Source organism: Brassica napus, chromosome C5, assembly GCF_020379485.1.
Source record: "Brassica napus cultivar Da-Ae chromosome C5, Da-Ae, whole genome shotgun sequence".
NCBI classification, from domain to species: domain Eukaryota; kingdom Viridiplantae; phylum Streptophyta; class Magnoliopsida; order Brassicales; family Brassicaceae; genus Brassica; species Brassica napus.
The window spans coordinates 38215121-38224660 of NC_063448.1; the positions used below are offsets into that span (position 1 = coordinate 38215121).

General features: G+C 35.8%; 1 long non-coding RNA gene across 2 annotated transcripts; it reads right to left on the bottom strand.

Annotated features, from left to right (window-relative positions):
• Positions 1 to 1186: 1186 nt before the first annotated feature.
• On the bottom strand, positions 1187 to 2730 carry LOC106356154. Of its 2 annotated transcripts, XR_001271994.3 has the most exons (3): positions 2165 to 2548; positions 1733 to 2014; positions 1187 to 1597 (listed from the first exon to the last, which is right to left on the bottom strand). It is a non-coding gene; the product is annotated as an uncharacterized LOC106356154 (long non-coding RNA). The 2 variants fall into 2 exon arrangements; XR_007324193.1 differs by having other exon boundaries at positions 1733 to 2730.
• Positions 2731 to 9540: the final 6810 nt, after the last annotated feature.

Consider the following 9540-nt stretch of genomic DNA (forward strand, 5'->3'; position numbering starts at 1 on the left):
ATCTGTAGAAATCAGAATCTACAGATTACTATAAATCTAAAATTTGTAGAAATCAAAATCTACACATTACTATAAATCTAAAAACATGTAGAAACCAAGTTCTACATATTAACTGTAAATCTAAAACATTGAATACACGTTTTCACCTAAATATAACGGTAACATGCTTCGTTGTAATGTCGATGTAATGATTACGACGTATTTCTCATTCCACGTACATTCGTCGTAAACTTACATGGAGTTTACGACGAAATCAGTTCGTCGTAAATTTACATGGCGTTTACGACGAAAGTTAGATTCCTCGTAATTTCGTTGTAAAGACCATGTAAATTTACGACGAAATATTTTCGTCGTAAATGTTCGTTGTTATGTGCACGTTTTCTTGTAGTGGTTCTACAGATTTAATGTGTTCTACGGATAAGAATAAACAGTTCCAAAAAATATGGGAACAAAATATTTGGAAAATTCAGTTTCTATCTATGAAAAAATCGATTTAAAAAAAAAAAAAATAATAAAATAAAAATCGTTATAAGCCTTCTTCTCACGCCATCTTCTGTATTCATGTTCACAAAATTTTCACATTATTTCTATCATGATTCATATCTATGCTTCATGTGGAGTTTGAGAATTGGTTGTAGCTTCAAGTTGGAATTTTAATGTTGATGAAAAGAAAAGAGAAATGTTACTTTCTTTGGAATTGAAGTCCTCTCTCGAAGAGTTACAGAAAATCATTATAAAGGATTTTGGTTTTGAAGAAACGGAGGCCGATTTGGAGTTGAGTTATCTACCTATTGGATTTATCAATTCATCAGAATTTAGTGTATTCGAGCAGTTAGAGTAGCCGCAGCCTCCATATATTCGACCTACAATTTTCTTGCATCAGAGGAGAACGTAGCCTGTACCTGAACTCCTGTAAACTTCTGACGAGTTTCTTATTCTAGTTTTTTAGTTGCCAACTTGTCCTCCGTTACTTTTGTGTGTTAGCTTTCATACCAAAGTTTTTCTTTGTATGTGCATCTGTAACACTAGGAGCATTGCTCATTAGCCTTGTCTTTTCTTCTTTTTTAAATTTATTTTCTCTGCAATTTTGTTCTACAATATGAACCCTAGTATGTTGAATTTGTCAACACCTTAACACCTGAAAGTTATAGACATGACTTGTGTTGAATAGTAATGTATGGAATCATGATCTGAATATGTTTTCATTATTTTCAGCAATTTTGTTCTGTTTGGATAGTAAAACAAAACTGAGAGCAGAGTAACTATGTATTTCATCATATGATTCGGATTGTTCAAGCTATTAGTAGCCTGGCTTTTGCCCAAAACCTAATTTCTTCAAAGATATGCCATGGAGCAACTACTACAATAATTTACAATATGTAACTGTGATCTATGATCTGTAGATAGGTTTCTGTTCCTTACATAGAGAACGTACTATCAGAAAGTAGTCTCTTCACAAGGAAGGTCTGCTTAGAGCCAGCTGGAGATCATCTTGCTTGGTGTTGCCTTGGCTGATGGATCTTCTGTGGCTTTGGCCAGTGAACGATACCGAAGCTTAACGCTCTCTGCATTGTCTAGTGTTTTCACCAAAACATACCTGCAAAAAAAAATGACACCCAAGTTAATGGAAACATTTATACAAAAGTTTTTGCTAGAGGATGATGTCTGATTGGTTAATAAGAAAGTTTGCAGCAAGGAGTTGATATCTTTTGTGAATCACTGAAATGTATACCATAAAGTCATAATCCAGGAATCATAGACTTCACCAGCCGTTCAAACATTGAGTAGTCCCAACAGCTTCCCATCCTACAAGTGCAGCAAGCTTTCTAAGCGAACACAGCGAAAAAAACAGATTCCATAAGCACAAGAAAAGATAATAGAATAGCAAAGAGTAAAAGAAGAGACTGTGATGAAAGACATAAAACTCTGGATCATTTGTTTAACTTGTTCTATTTCTCCAGTTCCAAAAGTGTGTCCGCAAGGCAAAATCATAGCATCAGACATCAAAGCCCCTCTAAGATTATGCAAATAGACAGAATAAAATTAATAGATTAAACACAAGAATTATCGATAGCAATAGATTAAACTCTGTACCACTAATAGCTGTTTGTCTAAAGATTACTACAGTCACAAACAAATTTACTTTTCACTTCAAAGAACATACGTTATAGGATCAGACAAGATGGTCCTCAAAGACTCGATCGAATTGCTCAAAGAAGAAGACGGAGTGTCTCTTCTACCGCTCACATCACACCATTCTCTGCAGCGACCAGTGATGATTCCTCATCCCTAGAAACAAAACCTGCTTCCATTGCCTTAAACTGCTGCGAGTAATAAGCTGCATTTTCTTGTTCAACCGCTATCCACAAAGATGAAGCCGGAGCACACACCGTGAGAGGAAACCGAAGAAGAAGAGTTGAAGGGCACTACTTACGCCGGAGAAGATGAGCACTCGTCGGGGGAGAGCTTGAGTCTTTGTCGCCACCGAGAGAGTTAGGGAGAGAGAGGCGGACACAACGATGGCGTGAGGGGGGGAGGGGGGGGGGGGGAGGGGATTTTTATTTGTTTTATTTTTTGTTTATTTTAATTATAATTAGTTTATTAGATTATACTTCCTCTGTTCTTAAAAGATCCAGATAATTTTTTTGTTTCAAAAAGATACATATTTTATATTTTCAATGTAATTTTTGTCAACTAATAATAAAAAATTGTGAAGTTCAAGAACATTAATTGCATTTCTTAAACTTTTATTGGTTTAAAAATATAGGAAATATAAAATTACAAAAAACTATGCATTTATATCTAAGTTTTAATATGTTTTATTAAAAAGTGTGAAAACTCTAAAACATGTATCTTTTAGAAACGGAAGGAGTACTATTTATAATATATATATATATATTTTTTGTAATTGTAATTTCGAATTTATAAATGAATTTTTAAGGGTATTATTGGTATTTTGAAATTATTTAGCCTATTGAGACAATTAGTAGATCAAATTAGTCTAATGGAACATGATTACCATTTTTTTGCTCCAAAAAAACAAATTTTCCAACAAAATAATCATCAACTGATCAAAAAGTCGGTAAATATAAAATAATAACATCTGACATATTAATTATCCAGATAGTTATATATATTAGATGAATAAGTATTTTAAAAGTAAATGATATAACATGTATTGTTACAATCCACCATATCCGGTTCAACGATGTATGTAATGTATACCAATTATTCTGTTATCTTTAATGGTTGTTAGTTATTTAAGTTATTGGTCGGCTAACTTAAATAATTATCTTTACATTATTGTTGTTAGCTGATTTTTTCCATCAGTAGTCGCATCACCATAATATTCAAATCTTAAAATTATTCTTAAATTTAATAAATTAGGTAGTGTATACCAATTATCTGCATATTATTATTGTTAGCTGGATTTTTTCATCAGTAGTCGGTTATCACTTAATCCTTCATATATCTTTATGTGAAAATACTTTTGACTCGTTCGCTGCCACCGACGGGATCAGATACGAGTCATGGAGCTTGAGGATCCCATAGCATATGGAGGAAAGCTATATCTCCACCTTGGATCTGTAATCTTAAATGAGTGTGTTTTTCGGTCGTCTTGCTTTATTTTTCTGGTCAATCGAAGACACTATCTCCCAGGCGCGACTGTAGAGATCCAATCACGCTTTTGTAGGAAACTGAGAGCTACTCCACGCTGAGCTCATCCGCTGGAGTAGCGCCTGTCACGAGCTGCTCCATGAACTAAACCCAGTGCCGGTCCGGTTGTATTTGGCGCCTAAAGCGCATTGAAAAAATGCTGCCCCAAACCATAATTTCTTTGCTATAGTTTAAATGTATCCAAAACTTAATAAAAGTATACAACTTTTGATGTCAAAAAATCTGTATCCAAAATAATGCAAAATGTTATTAAAATTTTTGTTCTAAAAATAAAGCAAATCAAAACATTAGTAAATTCCTAATTCTATTTCCTGGTAGCATTTTGTACAATTTAAAAACATTAAAATATAAGTTAGAAAACATAGAAACATTACATAGATAAAAGAAAAAGTGAATAGCCAAGCTTTATATTTTGATCAAATCTTGTCTGCATCAATTTCAGTTTGCAAAATCTTCTAATTTTTTCATAGAGTTTCATAGTTATAATTTTTTGTTTGTTTGAATTTCGGAAAATTCCAAAGAAGATGATAAGAATTCACGGAAGAAAAATAGAAAATAAAATAAATTAAGAAGACTTACATGAAGATTGGGGAAGCCACCTATTCCAAGAGATACGATGAACAATGGAACATACTGTTTTTGTGGCAACGATCGAACAGAGAAAAGTTAAAATAGATGCTAAAAACTGAGAAGAGGAAACGTCAGCAGTTAGGGTTAGGAAAATAATTAGTTTTTGTTTAATTTGTGTGTTTCTATATTTTATAATTTATTTTAGTATAACATATACATAAGGATAAGGAAGTTAAATTTGTTAGAAATGAAATCACAATCTACGATAAATCTGTTTACGTCATTGTCAAAAAAGAAAAAAAATTATTTAAAAAGAAGTGAAGAGAGCTTCGAACCCGCGCTCGAAGAATATGAAAACACACACGCAACCACTTCACCAAAAGGAACTAATTGTATTTTGCTGCTCTTAAATGTGTGATATATTGTTGGCGCCTAAAGCCCTTGCTTTACGGGCTTTAGCCCAGGGCCGGCCCTGACTAGACCATCTCCTCCGCTCCGCCTGTTCGCCATGTACACATGCGGGTATTTGAGAATTTTTTTGTAAGAAAATGAAAAAGAAAACAAGACCAAAATCAAAAGTCTTAAGTATTTTTTCTACAAAACAAATAGGATTTTTCTGTACGTAATTTTCAGATGATGTTTAGGTGAATAAGAGAGGTTGTCTGAAGTTTTTTTATTTTTCTGTTTTGTTCGGTTGGAAGAGAGAAGACATATATAAAATATTGATATATTTTTGCAGAAATATTATGAGAGAGAAATGATATAACATTATAAACATATATTAATGTATTCTGCACGAAATAGAGTCTAGGTATACATTGTCAAGTCAAAAGGGTATTATAGTATGCAAATTAAAAAAATTTCTTTGTATAAGGAGTGCAATTACTCTGCCACTTTGGTTCTTTCCTTCTTTGGATAGGAAGTTTTTCTAAGTCCCCAAACAAGTTTCCGTGACTTGTTTCTATCCGTTAGTTGAAGATCGGAGCACTCTTCTACAATGGCCGCTATCATCGGGACATCTACTTCGGTTCTTTCAACGAGGCTATTGGCTTAAGTGTTTGTTTTTCATGTCTTAATCTTCTCATGTCTCTGTAGTTTGATTATGTTTTTCTACATCGTCTGGCTCCGAAAAGATTACGATCTTTGTCGGCTTATGGCTCTGGAAGGAGTGTGTTCCTTGCCGGTTTAGTTTGTGTAAAGACTGCAGTTTATCTGTTTAAATATTAATATACAGATGACAAAAAAACGGAGTGAAATTACTCTAATAAAAATAATAATTAAAAAATATATTTCAATTTTTTTTAATTTATGTGAAAATGTTAAAGTGACACTATTTACAATACGGATAAAGTAGTAAACAAGAAATATGTTACTCAGTTAATGCATATATACACATATAATCCTAAAATCTAATGTTCAAATTTCATCACAATAATAATCATTGTAAAATACATTGAATAAACTAAGGTTGTATTATAATTTCCAAATTTATTTTTCAGAACATAAAATTATCAACCAGAAGATTTAATATTCCAACGACAATGAAAAGCTAAAGTTTTGCGAAACAGAAACAATAACTTCATATCATTCAACAACAAGAAGTAATACACTTAATAAGAAGAACCTCCAACATCGCCTGTGTTCCTACCAACCATAAGCAAACTCGCAGTCGCTCAACTTCAGTTCAGTCCGCTTCACAGGCAGAAGATAAATCAGAAATATTAGCTTGGTGAAAATACCAAGTCAAGCTAATGCAGCTTTCAACTCTTCAAGACTAGAAATGTAATGATCCAACTTCAGGTCCAAGGAGTGCAGTTTGTCAAGGACCAGCCCAATCGAAATAGCCCAAGGTAAATTCTATAAAACTCACCCTCTCCACTTGATTTCTTTAATGGATTACATTTTATATGAAAACAAACATATAAAGTTAATCATGAATAAGATTTAAGTATAAGTTATTAAACATAATGTTTAACTAACTATATAAATCTAAATTTAAACTCAAATATCCAAAGTGACTCATTTGCTAAATTTCTATATTTAGTCAAACTAAAAGCTTTGTAAGCTTTGTATATCATTCATTTTGGACTTCCATTTTTCATTCAACACAACTCCGGTTTGACCAATAAATACACTAACTCATAATGTTCACGGTGAAGATTACATCGTGCCCAAATTCTGGTCTTTCCAACAGACGTCTCCGTCGAAAACCCATCGGAAAAATGGTCCACACCACTTTGTCAAAAACGATTTCCAACAGTAATAACACTTTCAGTATTTCCTAAACCTTTTAGATAAACATAACAATTAGGTTTAGGATAGCTTGTGTTTCAAGCTAGCTTCCAAGCTTAAACCAACATTATCCCCCTTAAGATTAATTTCATCTTTACACACGACTTGCATTCCAATAAGACTCCTCATGTCTTTGAATCGAACTCGGCTAAGGGACTTCGTAAGTATATCAGCTCTTTGCTCATTTCCTGGAACGTGTTCCACTTCAACTTGATCGTTTTCCATGCACTCTCGTATAAGGTGAAACCTCATGTGGATGTGTTTACTCCGGCCATGGAATACATGATTCTTAGTAAGCGCGATCGCAGACTTGTTATCAACTCGTATAACCACTTTCTTGCAGCCATCACCTACGACCTCACTTAAAAGCTCCTGGAGCCAAATGGCTTGCTTCACAGCTTCTGTAGCTGCCATAAATTCTGCTTCAGAGGGTGATAACGCCACAATCTCTTGTTTTTGACAACACCAGGTTATAGGACTATCACCAAGATAAAAATTATGTCCGGTTGTACTCGTGCCATCATCATCGTCAACGTTAGAGCTATCACTGAAGCCTACCAATTCTTGCTTTGTTGCTCGTGTAAACCGTAAACCAAGAGAAGTAGTACCACACAAGTACCTTAATACTTGTTTCAAAGCCGCACCGTGAGACTCTTTAGGCTGTTGCATGTATCTACTTAGCCACCGACACTGAACGAAAGATCAGGCCGTGTGTGTAATAAATAGCGAAGACACCCAATGCTCCTTCTATACTCCCTCTCGTCGATGTCTCTTTCACGTGGTGACTTAGAAAGTTTGGCTTTCATGTCCATAGGTATGTGAGTATGGTTGCAATTATGCATACCGGCGTCCTCGAGGATATTCTTAGCATACCTATCATGTGACAATACAATGCCTTCATCAGTTTGACGCACTTCAATACCCGGTTAGTATGTTAGTCGGCCAAGGTCGCTCATCTCAAATTTCCGAGCCATCTCCTACTTAAAGTCCTTGATCGAGCTCAAATATGAACCTGTCACAAGAAAATCATCAACATATACGCAAATGATAAGCAAATCCTTCTTCTCCTCCTTTTTATAAAGCGATGGCTCTTTAGAGCAGTGGGTGAAGCGAAGTCCTTTCAAGATCGCATTGAGTTTGACATTCCACGCTCTAGGCACCTATCTCAAACCGTAGAGGGCCTTATGTAGCTTATAAAGTTTCTCTTCCTTTCCTTTGATCATGAATCCTTCGGGCTGAGTGACATAAACTTCTTCTTTTAACTCTCTGTGCAAGAATGCAGTTTTCACATCAAGATGGTGAATCTCCCAACTTCTTGATGCTGCAAGTACAATAACCATTCTGATCGTTTCAACACGAGCTACTGGAGCAAAAATTTCGTCATAATCAATACCATGTCGCTGGACGTATCCTTTTGCCACTAGCCATGCTTTGTATTTGCTGATGCTTCTGTCTGCGTTTCTCTTGATTTTGAATACCCACTTTAATCTAGTAGGCTTGAAACCTTTTGGAAGATCCACAAGGATCCAAGTGTTATTCTTCTCAATTGATTTTAGCTTTTCTCCACATGCATCAACCCAAACCTTTTGATCTTTAGCCTCAGTGTAATCCCATGGTTCGTTGTTAATCACCATAACAACCTTTCAAATTCTATGTCAGCTAAGAGGATGTAGTCGTCTAAGTACGATGGCTTCGTGGTTACCCTGTACGATCTTCTCAACTCGATATGTTCTTCTTCATCATTGCCGTTTTCTTCTTCTTCCATAACTTCTTCTTCACCATTTTCATTCTCAGAATAATCATCAGTACCCTTCAATGTTATTAGTTCTAGTTCGAACGGACCCTGCTCTGTTTCTTTTGCTCCAACTATATCGTTCCAGCTCCATTGCTTTTCTTCATCAAAGTAAATGTCACGGCTTACCATTATTTTGTTGCTTGACGGATCAAACAATTGATAAGCTTTTGAGCCGGGCTCAGTTCCTAAATGCACCAAGGCTCTTGAACGATCGTCGAGTTTCTTTCTACCTGCGCTCTCTGATCTTGTGTAACATACGCACCCGAAGACTTTGAGATGCGAGATGTTTGGTTTGTTATTTCGCAAAGACTCGTATGGTGTTTGACCGAGCAGAGATCTTGTCGCAATTCTGTTCAATAGATAGGTAGCATGCCTAACCGCTTCTCCCCCACAACCTTTTTGGTACGCTCATATGTTTCAACAAGCTTCTGGTCATCTCAAGCAAAGTGCGATTTCGTCGTTCGACAACCCCGTTTTGCTACGGAGAGTATGGAGCTGTCATGTGTCTGTTGATCCCATGCGCATCACAATAACCACCAAACTCATGCGACATAAACTCTCCTCCTCAGTCTTATCGAAACGTTTTCATTGTTGCCCTAGTTCTTGTTCTGCAAGTCTTTTGAATGTTTTGAATTTGCTAAAGGCCTCGCTCTTCTCTTTAAGTAATACGGTCCACATGTATCGAGAGAAATCATCGACTAACACAAACACATAGCGCTTATGTCATGGCGTGGGAGCAGTGATAGGCCCACATAGATCTCCATGGACAAGTTCAAGAGGATGTGTTTCTCTATATGAGGTAACTTGTTGGAATGGCTTCCTTGTTTGCTTACAAAGCAAGAAAGATACACAAGTTTCCTTTACGATTGCTATATCAGGTACGCCAATAACCATCTCCTTGCTAATCATTGTCCTCATTGTCTCCGTATTGATATTTCCTAGCCTGGCGTGCCATCTCGACGATTCAGTAGGTGACGTGATTTGCAAACATTCTATGACATCAGCTTGCAAGCTCACTTTATACAGGCGATTCTTTGACCTTGATGTCTTGATCATTAGGTATCATGTACGGTCAAAGAGAATCTATAGATCGTCTTTCATTCTTACCTCGCACCCCGTTTCGGTGGCTTGTCCTAGACTCACAATGTTGCTGCGTAGTCCAGGTATATAATAGATATTACTGAGTGTTTTCTTCTTGCCTCCCT